Genomic DNA, 11,214 nt, shown 5'->3' on the forward strand with positions numbered 1-11,214 from the left:
AAACAACAGATTTATTAAGTAGCTTCAAGGCACAGTGGGTCTGAACTTTTGTTTTTAAATTACAGCAAAAGCCTTTGAGGAACAAGGCATTCCAGACAGTTGTTTTCCTGATAGCTGAAGGTTATTAAATACTTCCCAGCCTTCTTAAAAAGCATACAATGAACATAATTTAAACCTTTCTTGACAATTTAAAATCACCACTGTAACATCTTATAATAGTGTGGTATGTGGGGAAAAAAAACCTGAACTTGGGAGTCAGATGAACTGAGTTTGACTTGTGACGCCTCCACTTACTCGTGTGACCATAGACTGGTGAAGCAGCATGGTGTGGTAGAAAGAACACTACCCTGGGGATTAGAGAACATGGATTTATATACCAATAACTACTCATGACCTGCATCATCTTCTTGGGCAAGTCACTTTACCACTCCAAAGCCTTAGTTTCCTCACCCTTAAAATGAGATGACTAAATAATCTTTAAAGTCTTTCCTTGTTCTAATCCTATGCTTCAAAATCACCTCAACCTTATGAGGCTCAGTTAGCTAATCTTTATAATAAGGAAAATCCCATAGTCAACCCAAATTAATTCACTTCTCCCTTCAAATCAGATTCACTCAACTGTGGTCTACAATTGATGTTATTTTGAGTGTATTTCTATGGAACTTTCTTAAGAAGTCTTACCTTAGAGAGTAGCTTGTATTGAGTCAAAAGGGGCATAAGTGAGGAAAAAAGGAATGTGATACATTATGGGACTTTGTTTTCTTTGACTGCATATTTGTTATAAGGGTTTAGTTTTTCTTTTTGTTTTCAATGGAAGGGAGGAGGGAAGGAAAAGGGGAAGTGGGACAGGGTTCTCCCCCTAAAATAAGAGAACAGAAGGAAAGCCAAGAGGATTCATAAACAAGCAAGACAACTTTGAAAGTTCCACTTGGAATTTATTATATATTTGAAAAGAATGCTCTGTAAAAGAGACGTACAAATTCGTGTACAATCTTCTTCTGTTCATTTGTATATGGAAATATTCTATTTGGTATTAAGTTCAGAATAAAAATATTTTTAAACCATACTAATACCACCTACCACAAAAAATAAGAATGTGAGCTGCAATTAAATATCTTACATTTGCACAGTGCTTCACAGTTTACAAAGTACATATATATGTGTATATATGTATAGATATGTATAAGTGTGTGCATATATATATATATATATATCCTTAAACAAGTCTTTGAGATAGCTGAACAAATACACTATCATGCCCATTCTCCAGACTGCACAGGAAAAATAAAATCTCTTAACTCTAAGTTTTCTTCCAACAAAAAATGAGAGCTGCTTGTTGAATCAGGCAGACAGCAAGAGCTGTTGTTTCAAGGAGATTCAGCAACAAGACCACAAGAACAGCAGAGGCCACGACGGTCAGAGGAAACAGAATACTTGACAAATATTTGTTGAATTTCTTTACCTACAAATCTGCCGAGCACAAGCTCTCAGTCTACAAGGGAGTGATTTTCTGAAATCTGTACCAGGAAATGTCATGAATTTTCACAACACTGTATCTACCTTTTCCCCAAGCACTTATTTTTAACTTGAATTACATTTGTAAACATTTCTCATCTCCTCTACTACCTCCCTCATCCTAGCCAAATCACTTAACCTCAGGCGCAAGTTTCTTCATCTATAAAACGGGGATAATCATAGGACCCACCTCCCAAGGTTGTTGTAAGGATAGAATAAGATATTTGTAAAGTGCCTTGCAAACTTTAAAATGCTAGATGAATGCTAGCTATTATTACTACTACTATTACTAGCTATAACTACTACCTCCATATCTTAACCTGGCATTGCAGATAGTAGGTGCTTACTAAATGGAGTATATGACTTCGTTCTAGAGGCTACAAAAAGACCCGGGGACCTAACCGGCTACCAAAAAAAAGGTGTGAAAAGAAAAAAGAAAAGCTCCTTTTACCAATTCATGAGTTCACCTTCTTGGTAATAGAAAGTCAAAGTCTAAAGCTGCCTAGGGCCTAAAGCACTAGGGTTAAGAGTTATTTACACCAGGTCACACAGCCCCATGCCTCAGAAGCAGGATCTGAACCCAGATCTTCTGGGAGGCTAGCTCTTATTTACTCTGCTAAGGTATCTCAGATGTTGGAGATAAAAAGATCTCAAGAACACATTCTAAGAGAGACAAGACACTGTTAAGACACAAAATCCCTGAGGCTCACCTCGGGTCATCCCTGACTAGTTTCCAAATCTTGTGGATCTACTAACCCAAACACCACCCTAGTCAAGCCCCACACATCACTGCTGCAATTGGAGGCTTCTAATTGGTTTTCCTGTTTCACTTTCTCCCCTCTTCAAACTATCCTCCAGACAGCTGCCAAATTGTTATTCCTAAATCCAAGGTGTGACCATGTCATTTCCCTAATCACAAGTTCCCTGAACCTCCACAGCTCTCTTGCCCCACGGTAAAAAACTAGTTCTTCTATTAGGCATGGGAAGCTGCAGCCTACCTCTCCAGACTTATTTCCCATCATTCTCCTCACTGAAGGATCCAACTGAATGATGAGCTATCTGCATTTCCCCGTGCACAACACAGTCCCTCTAGTAGGCCTTTGCCCAAGAGGCCTTGAATGCTCTACCCCCTACCACACCTTAGAATCCCTAGCTCCTCCATGAGGCCTTTCCACATCCATCCCCCGACTGTAAGCATTTTTCTTGGCCCCCATCAAAACAATTTCGTATTTACTCATCAGTGTACACACTGCCAACAGTAAAATGTAAGCTCCTAAAATGCAGAGCTCTGGTCTATGTTGATCTCTGGCAACCAGGAATCCCTGGCACCCAAGGACCTCAGCACCCAGGGACCTTCAGCACCTGAGGACCTAGGGATCCCCAGCATGATCCCTTGCTTGGAACTGTTGTCTGATAAATGCCTGCTGCCTAGCACTGAATTCCTGGTGGTTTTCTGAAGTGGTACCTGGTGTTGGCCTTCAAAAGCTAAAGAACATTTCAACAAGTGGTGAAGGATGAGAAAAGAGAAAGGCCTTTCTAACAAAGGGAATGGCTGAAACACAGGCACAGAGAAGGGTTGTTTTTTTGGGAAGGCAGGTTGGGGGACGAATAGGTAATCCCACTTGGCAGAGGCACTGGAGGTACTGGGCCATGGATGACCTATTGCCTCCCTACATTCTAATTCTTCCTCCACAGAGCTGCCAAAGTGATTTTCCTAAAGCACACATCCTTGTGTACTCCAACTCCAGCAATTCCCTATCACTTCTAGGCTTAAACAGAAACTCTTGTTTGGTATTCAAAGCTCTTTCTTCACAAACTTGCCTCAACTTACTGTTCCAGCTTTAAGATGTATTGCTTCCCCTTCATATTATAGTCTAGGCCACAGTTACCAAACGTAACTCGGAAAGGTTTAACAAAATAAATAAAATACAACACAACACAACACTGATAACGTTAATTTGTGGCTTTCTAAGTCAACATGCAGCCTGCAGGACTGGGTCCTTTTTGAGGTGGACTCTACCAGTCCAGGCAACCTGGCCCTCACAGGGGATGCTCCATCTCATCTCCAGGCCTCAGCACTTCCTCTTCACTTCAGTCTCTGAGAATCACTAATTTCCTTCAAATCTTAGTTCAAGTACCACCTTCTACATGAAAAATGTCTTGATCTTCTCCAACATCAGTAACCTCTCCATCAAAAACTGCCCTGTATCTACTCTGAATTAGACTTTCGTTAATGTACATTTGTCTGCCTGGCAGAATCATATATGGCTTTTTGAGGGAGGGGCAATTTCACTTTTGTGTACGTATTCACAGTGCCTAATCAGAGGCATTTAAAAATGCTCATTCGGTGATCCGTAAGAACTTTGAACTTTACTCTGTATTCCATCTACAACCACTGAAGGGATTTGAGCCCTTCCATAATAACAAAAAAGTGCTAAGATCAGACTTTACGTCAGATAATTAATCTGGCAGTGGTATAAATGATGGATTGGAAAAGGGACAGGCTGTATGAACAAGTGGGTTTACAGAATCAGCTAATCTAGTTTTGATCTCCAACAGTGAAATGGAACAACCTCCTTCCACTGCAATAACTGTCAGACATCCTCAGTTGCTTCAACTCCTCCTCGTCCATCTTGGTCTCCAATACTATCCCCATCCTATGACTACACAGATTTGTCAAAATTCTTCCCCAAATCTCTTACCCAGAAGAGATAACAATGAAAAATGGTAACAGGCCTTTGGCCTGCACCATGAAGGGGTCAGTGGAAACAGAGAAAAGGAGACAAAAGTGAGATGTTACAGAGGTAAAATCAACAGAACTTAAGGTAACTGAAGGTTATTGGAGGTGAAGGGAAATAAAAAATCAAAGATAATAATACCAAGGTTTCATACACAGTAGATCTGTTAAGCAAGTTACCACTTACAGGAAAAAAGGCACACTAGCTGTCTGAAAGGTAAGGCCACCTCATTTTAGCAGGACACTTACAAGATAGCCCAAGCATGCACATTAAATGCAGATATATCCATGTTAAGAGACTGTTGGCTTCCAATACACTATATATACAGACATGTGGGGGTCCTTACCAAAATAGTTTCCAGACTCCCTTACTATACTGATAATCTGCCTCTAGAAGACCTCTAGATTTTCAAAATGCAAGACCTAGAATTTTATTTAACACTCCAGATGTGGTCAGACCAGGATAGGGGACTTGGGACCATTATTCTCCCCGAGCAGAACGCCTCCGTTAAGGTAGAATGAACCTAATCTATTCAGGGAAGTTACTATGTATGAAGGCTCCATGGAAATAAAAGGATATTACACCAAGCCATTTAATTATGTTAAAAAGTAAATCAAAAAACCTGTTCAGAATTATGAGTTTCTGACCACAGAATTATTTATTTGAGTGAGTTGTGATGACAATACCAATCCATCAAACAAATAACACACCAATAGATAACCCCCCTCCCCTAAGATAAAAACAGCTGACATTATATAAACCTTTGAGGTTTACAAAGCATGTTACCTAATCTCATTTAACAGAACAACCCTGGCAGTTGGTAGGAGATAGTGGGAGATGGCTTTATTATACAAAAGGTATGATAAAATGTCCATTTTACAGATGTTGTTAGAGAAAAGATTCAGACTCAGATCTCTCCTAAGCCTAGCACTACACCTTGTTGATTCTAATAGAGAAATATGTACTATACTGAATATAATTATACTTCTTGAAAGCAGGGCCTGATTTTGTCTTTGTATCTCCAATACCTTCCCCAAAATATGGAGCTAAATGCTGGAACTGACTATATGCTATAGTTCAAAAAAGAGATCTCTTTGAAAGCAAATAAATATAGGTAAGAAAAACAAAGACAATTACAGACCATACCCATAGTGTAGCTATGGGGCATAGGGAGCGCCAGGGAGTTCAGTCCATGCTCAACCTGATATCATATAAAGTACCTACTACGTGACCTGATCCAAGCAAGCCTGATATAGTATTTGATAGCTTCTGTCCTCAAGGAGCATACAGTTTAACTCAGAAAATCAGCTTCTTAAGTGGCTTCTACCACTGTCCAGCTTTTAGGTCACTTTAATCAGTTTTATTAATGCTTAGCTAGAAACGATTCAGAGTGCTTTCCTGATTAAGAAGCTCTGGCATACTATGGCAGAGAACCACCAAAGGTTGGAGCTGATGGAGACTCCTTAATCTAATAACCCCTCTCCGAATTCTACAGATAACTAAACAGGTTTCGAGCAAGAGACCCAAAGTAACTTGCCCAAAGGCCACAAAGACCTGCACTCCACATGTCCTGACTCCCAGTTCAGTGTGCTTTACAACATACCATACGGGACACTCAGTGTGACACCTCAGTTTTAGAGCAGGTCACCATAATAAGCACACATACTTTGTGTTTGGACACTGATGAGGACTGTCAAACTCACAAATACAAATAAGTACTGATGTACAAACAATTATTAGAAAGTGTCAAATGGCCCTTATTTGACTAGGGGATGGTATTGAGGAGACCTGTTCAAAGTCCCAAAGGGAGTAGCCAGTCACAGTTCTATGGGGAAACACTCCAACTATCAACTTCAACACCCTTTCCCTGACATCTGAGAGAATCCATTTTCCAGGTGATATTGTAACCCCAAAATATCTTTCCCAGACATCTGAGAGAATCCATTTTCCAGGTAGTACTGTAACCCCCCCCCAAATATCTTAAGAGTCCAGAGCAGCCATAGTTCCCTTCAAAGCACCAAGATTAGAAAAACTCCTCCTTTATGAGCATGGATTTAGGGCTCTCTCCCAAGGAAACATTTGGGGAACATCCCAAACCTCAGTCAACCACAAAATAAGGTCACCAGAGGAGGAAGGGAAGAGTCCTCAATTCAGCAGTAGTTACACCTACAACAATGTTTCCTGAATGGTGTTCCATAGAACCCTGCTATTCTGTACTACATGAATAGAAGTTCCATGAAAAAATATCCATGCTAATTGTTTTGTCCTACAATTTATTTCTTAAAGTATTTTATGTGGCAAATTTTGAGCACAAAACAGATTTAAATTTCATCCACCATGAATTCCATGACAGATGAAATTTCCATGGCTAGCTACCTTCTTATCCTGGGTTTTTTACCCCCTATACCTCCAAACTTCCCTAAGATTTATGGATACTATTGATATACTTTGAGCCCAAGTGTTTCCAGGGTACATTTGTGTTTAAACTCTGTCCTAAGGGTTGGCTGGCAGCTTCTGGGGCGAAGGCTGCCGCAAGCCTGAAGCTATTTTTTAAAGTTATAAAGTGACTTATGATTCCTTTGAATCATTAAATTGTGCCCAAATTTCACGCCAAGTCAACAGCCAAAGAGTCCTTCAATGTTACACGGCTTCTCATGATATTGCTAAACTAGGTTCACGGCAATCACCCCCTTTAAACAGAAAAGGCCTTGTAGCAGATTTGAGAAGGAAGAGAACAAAATTGGTGCTCTGATATTTCCCAGCCTCACTCAGATCACACTTGCCCTATTACCTGTGACAACACATGGGCGAGGGGATCACAGATTAGGGCAGAGGTCCCCAACAGGTCAACTGGCAAACCTGACTTGGTCAATCTTGAGCTGACGAGCTAACAAGACTTCTCTAAGGTTTGAAAGGGGTGGGGGCAGGGAAAGGAGAGAAGAAAAGAAAAATGACTTTAAAAAATGCCAATATGGTCCTCTTCCCACCTGACTAGGGATAAGGAGGCTAAAAGCTGTACTCCACAGGGTCAAAAAAATATCCCCAAGAAGGAAGTCTTACACTTTTGATCACTTGGGGTACTCAACCTTTCCCACATCACACTGAAAATAAATGGATCCTTGTTATTAGGCTATGACCTAGCAAAGGGAGTGAACAGGGCCCAGCCTCAGCAAGTAGAAATTCTTCTGGTTGGAGCCTACACAGAATGCCAGGGACTGAGGAAGGAAAAGAAAGTATAATGAACCACAGAATGGCATTAGGCCTAAATCCAGTGAACATATTTACTGGCAACTGGTGTGAGAAGACTTAGCTTCTCCAGTCCAAGGTGAAAAGCTCAATGTCCACAACAGCAATCTTCAGCCAGTTTTCAGAGCCTCTGAGTCACTCCAGTATTGACACTCTGGATAGCAAGTAAACCTCAGGTGGATGGATCAGGGGGCATGAAGTTAGCTTATGCACATACAATAGATACATAAATACATAAACACATATATACACCAGTAGAAACAGCCACATCTGTCTCCAAGTACAAGCATCCGTACTGTACCTCCTTCAAAATTTTCCCAAAGGGTGAAAACTATGGATATACAGGAATCCTCCAAATTTACCACCTCCTCTTACACTTCCTCAAACTCCTAATGTAATTACCACCCAATTTTATAAGAACGTACACAACACAGGGAGGGGTGCTAACCTTAGACACTAATCAGTGACTCAAAGAAATCATTGGGAACAATAAAACACAGTACAATAAATAAGGACCCTTTCTCTCTCCTTCCCTCAAACACACATACCAGCTCTAACATTCTGTGTTTTATGGTAACTGAACCACACAGACTCCCAATTATATGAGCCCAAGATATTTCAGTGGAACAGTATCAAGCAAAAAACATCCTCATGTCAGCTATCCATTTGCAATATCAAACTTAAAAAGGCAAAATTCTTTTTTGCAAATTTTATACATTAAGATGAGCAATTTCTAAGGTAGTCTCACACGGAAAGAAGTAGCTGTTACTGGCTGATAACTAATCTAATGGAGGAGCTGACACACACACAGCCCCCTCACCACCCCCACCCCCACATCTTCTCCTTCCCCAAAATGAACTTCTGGCTTTAACAAAAGAGTATCCAAATATCAACCACATTTTGGAATGCTTCTAAAGCCATTTTCAAAGATCCTGCCCTCCCCCATACCTACCACTGTTCTCACATGTGGCTACCCTGCTCTTTTCAGCAGAGTCTTCCTGTTTCCATCCTTAAGTTGTCTGTTCACAGGCAGACTGCAAACATCCCCAATGATTTTTTTTTAAACAGCTTCTGCTCTGGAGAAGGGAGGAGACAGGCTGTGTATATGACTTCAAGAACTGTCTGGCTGCCTGTTTGGACAATTCTTCTGTCAAGAATATTCACCAGATCCATGGCATTTTATTTCCATTTGGTGATAGGCAATGTGAATGATCCCCCAGCCATATATGCCAAGGGTCTTTTCCACTATGCACAGTAATATTAACTTCCTTCCTTCAGGCCTAGTATCCTGGTCACCCTCTCAGTTTGTTTATCTATCTGTTCTTTGCCGGTGGCGAGTGGCCTAGAAAAATGGCTACAAATTCACTATAAACCACTCCTATTGCCCCCCACCCATCCACATCAACAGTCACACTAACTTCATATATGCCCCAGCCTTTTCTTTGGTTATTTTTTAAAAGTTCCCCTTCTCCTTGGTTTCCCCTAACCCCTCCCCAACCTCCCCCAGGTTGAATCCTTTGTACTTTATAAGCCTCTCTCTCATCTGAGAGTTGAGCAGATGGATTTTGTCCATGAGCTGGGGAGCACTCTGGGAAAGGGAAATGGAGACTAACAGAGGCCACCCACAGTGAAGGTGGGGGTGGGGAAGAAGCCCACTGGGAAGTAGTTGGGGGTGGGGGGTTGTAGGTTTGGCCATCATCAGCATCATCTTAGTTTTCCAAAGTAAGGCACAACCTCTACACCAAAAGGACAAACCTGAAAGGGGGAGTATGAGGGAGGTGAGAAGGTAAGGGGGTGGGACAGCGGTATGAAAACATGTCCCTCAAAGAACTATAAAAAGTATCTAGACTCCAAATCCCACCAGCTTTAAGCTTTGAGAAAGGAGAAAAGGAGAAGGGTGTGGGAAACTATGGGAAAAACCTCCCTTCCCGAAGTGGGGGAAGGGCACAATACTATCCAGACAGGGCTCTAAATCTCCGGTCTGAAAGGGTGGAGTGGGGTAGGGGTGAGACAGGAAAACCTCACCCCTCCAAGACCCCTCTCTCACACCAACTGAAGAAAGGGTACAAGGTCTGCAGACACCAAGCCCTAACAGCCCAGACCCCTGCAAGGAGGGGAAGAGAGTGGGGGTGGGGATGTGTGTCAGACAGAAGAGAGAAAATAGGAAAACCACACCAAAAACCTACCAGCTTGGGCCCCTGCAAAAAAAGAAGTGAGTGTGAGTGTGAGAGTGTGTGTGTGTGTGTGTGTGTGTGTGTGTAAGAGATGGGTGTGTGGGTGACAGAGACAACACACACACACACCCCGCATAAACCTCTCTTGGCCCTCCCTTCTAGAGAGGGGGGAAGGGGGGGGACAAAGTGCCCAGCCGGGTTAACTGCTTCCAAGGAGCACCCCCTACACCTGGGGAGACCTCTCAACCTCAGTTTAAGGGTTTCCTGAAAACAAAGACAAGGGGAGGAGATTGCTGAGGAGGAAAGAAGAGTAGAGTGGAGAAAACGGGGTGCCTAAGTAGGGAGTCTGGGAAAGGCAGTCTCAGAGAAGGGAGAGGGGCTTCAGAAGCGGGCAAGGGTCAGGGAGGCGGGAGGGGGGAACTCAGCAGGAAATCTGGGAAAGGGAAGGGGAGGTTTCGGGTGGGGGGGGAGGGTCCAAGGAGATGAAACTCTGCGGGGAGTCTGGGAAGGAGGAGGGGGAGTCTCAGCAAAAGGAGGGGTCTCAACGGGGGGGGTCAGGGAAAGGGGAGGGGGAACAGGGAGTGTGGGAAAAAGGAGGGGTCTCAGAAAAGGGTGGGGGTCAGGGAAGGAGGAGGGGAACAGGGAGCTGGGAAAGGGGACGGGGGGGTTACGGAAGGGGGAGGGGGGTCTGAGTAGGATCTCAGAGAAAATACGTGTCTCGCCTCCCTTTCATCAATCCGTGGACTGCGGGCGGCAGCCGAGCCAAGGCCAGGACCAGGGCCAGGGTCGCCCCCGCCCCCTGCCCAGGGGTTTTACCTCAGGGTCCGGGCGATCACCAGTGGGGCCCCGCAGCCCCCACCCCCGCCGCTGCCGCCGCCCTCCTCCTCATAGCTGGGGTAGGGGGCCGCCACCTCCGCCGCCGCCGTTACCGACGCTCCTCCTCCTCTTCCTTAGCGTCTGCTTGCTCGGCCCGACCCGGCCTGTGGTCTCTTTAAGCCTCCGTCGCCGCCGCCGCCGCCTCTTCCTCCCCGCCGGCTCCGACTCAGGCTCCGGCTCCGGCTCCCCCTTCCCCGCCCGCCGCGGCGGCCCGGAGCCCGCCCCGCAGCAGCCAGTATGGGCAAAGAGACGCCTCCACGTACGCCGCCAGCGTAAGGGCAGCGCCGGCGGGCGGAGGCAGGGAGAGGCTGCTACGCCACGCTCTTGGCGCAGACGTCTTTCGGGGATGCCGGTGGCGAGGGGGGAGGGGCAGCTGCTACGCCACGCTCTCGGCGCAGTCGCCTTTCGGGAAAGCGGGGGGGGGTGGGGGGAGGAGGAGGCCGCTACGCCGCGTTCTTGGCGCAGCCGCCTTTCGGGGATGCCGAAGTGGGAGGAGGAGGAGGACGACGACAACTACGACGGGAGGGGGGAGCGGAGGAGGAAGAGAAGGAGGAAATGTGCGCAGGCGGCAGGCCCGCCCCACGCAGCCTGCCCGCGCAAATGGCGCAGGAAGTGTTCGAGAATGAGAGACTGGGCGGGATAGGCAAGGGGGAAGCGCGGAGGCG

General features: G+C 44.8%; 1 protein-coding gene across 2 annotated transcripts in view; it reads right to left on the reverse strand.

Annotated features, from left to right (window-relative positions):
• The window catches only part of CSNK1G2 (casein kinase 1 gamma 2), a 102,578-nt gene extending 91,750 nt beyond the window's left edge, over positions 1-10,828 (reverse strand). Inside the window, exon 1 of one of the 2 annotated variants that reach the window (XM_021008879.2) lies at positions 10,490-10,828. The gene's annotated coding sequence lies outside the window, so the exon portion shown is untranslated. Of the gene's footprint in view, positions 1-8,451; positions 8,477-10,489 lie in introns of those variants that run through there. The other variant, XM_078154119.1, reaches the window with a different exon arrangement.
• Positions 10,829-11,214: the final 386 nt, after the last annotated feature.

Source organism: Phascolarctos cinereus, unplaced genomic scaffold (genome assembly GCF_003287225.1).
Source record: "Phascolarctos cinereus isolate Bilbo 61053 unplaced genomic scaffold, phaCin_HiC Scaffold_4;HRSCAF=312, whole genome shotgun sequence".
NCBI lineage: Eukaryota > Metazoa > Chordata > Mammalia > Diprotodontia > Phascolarctidae > Phascolarctos > Phascolarctos cinereus.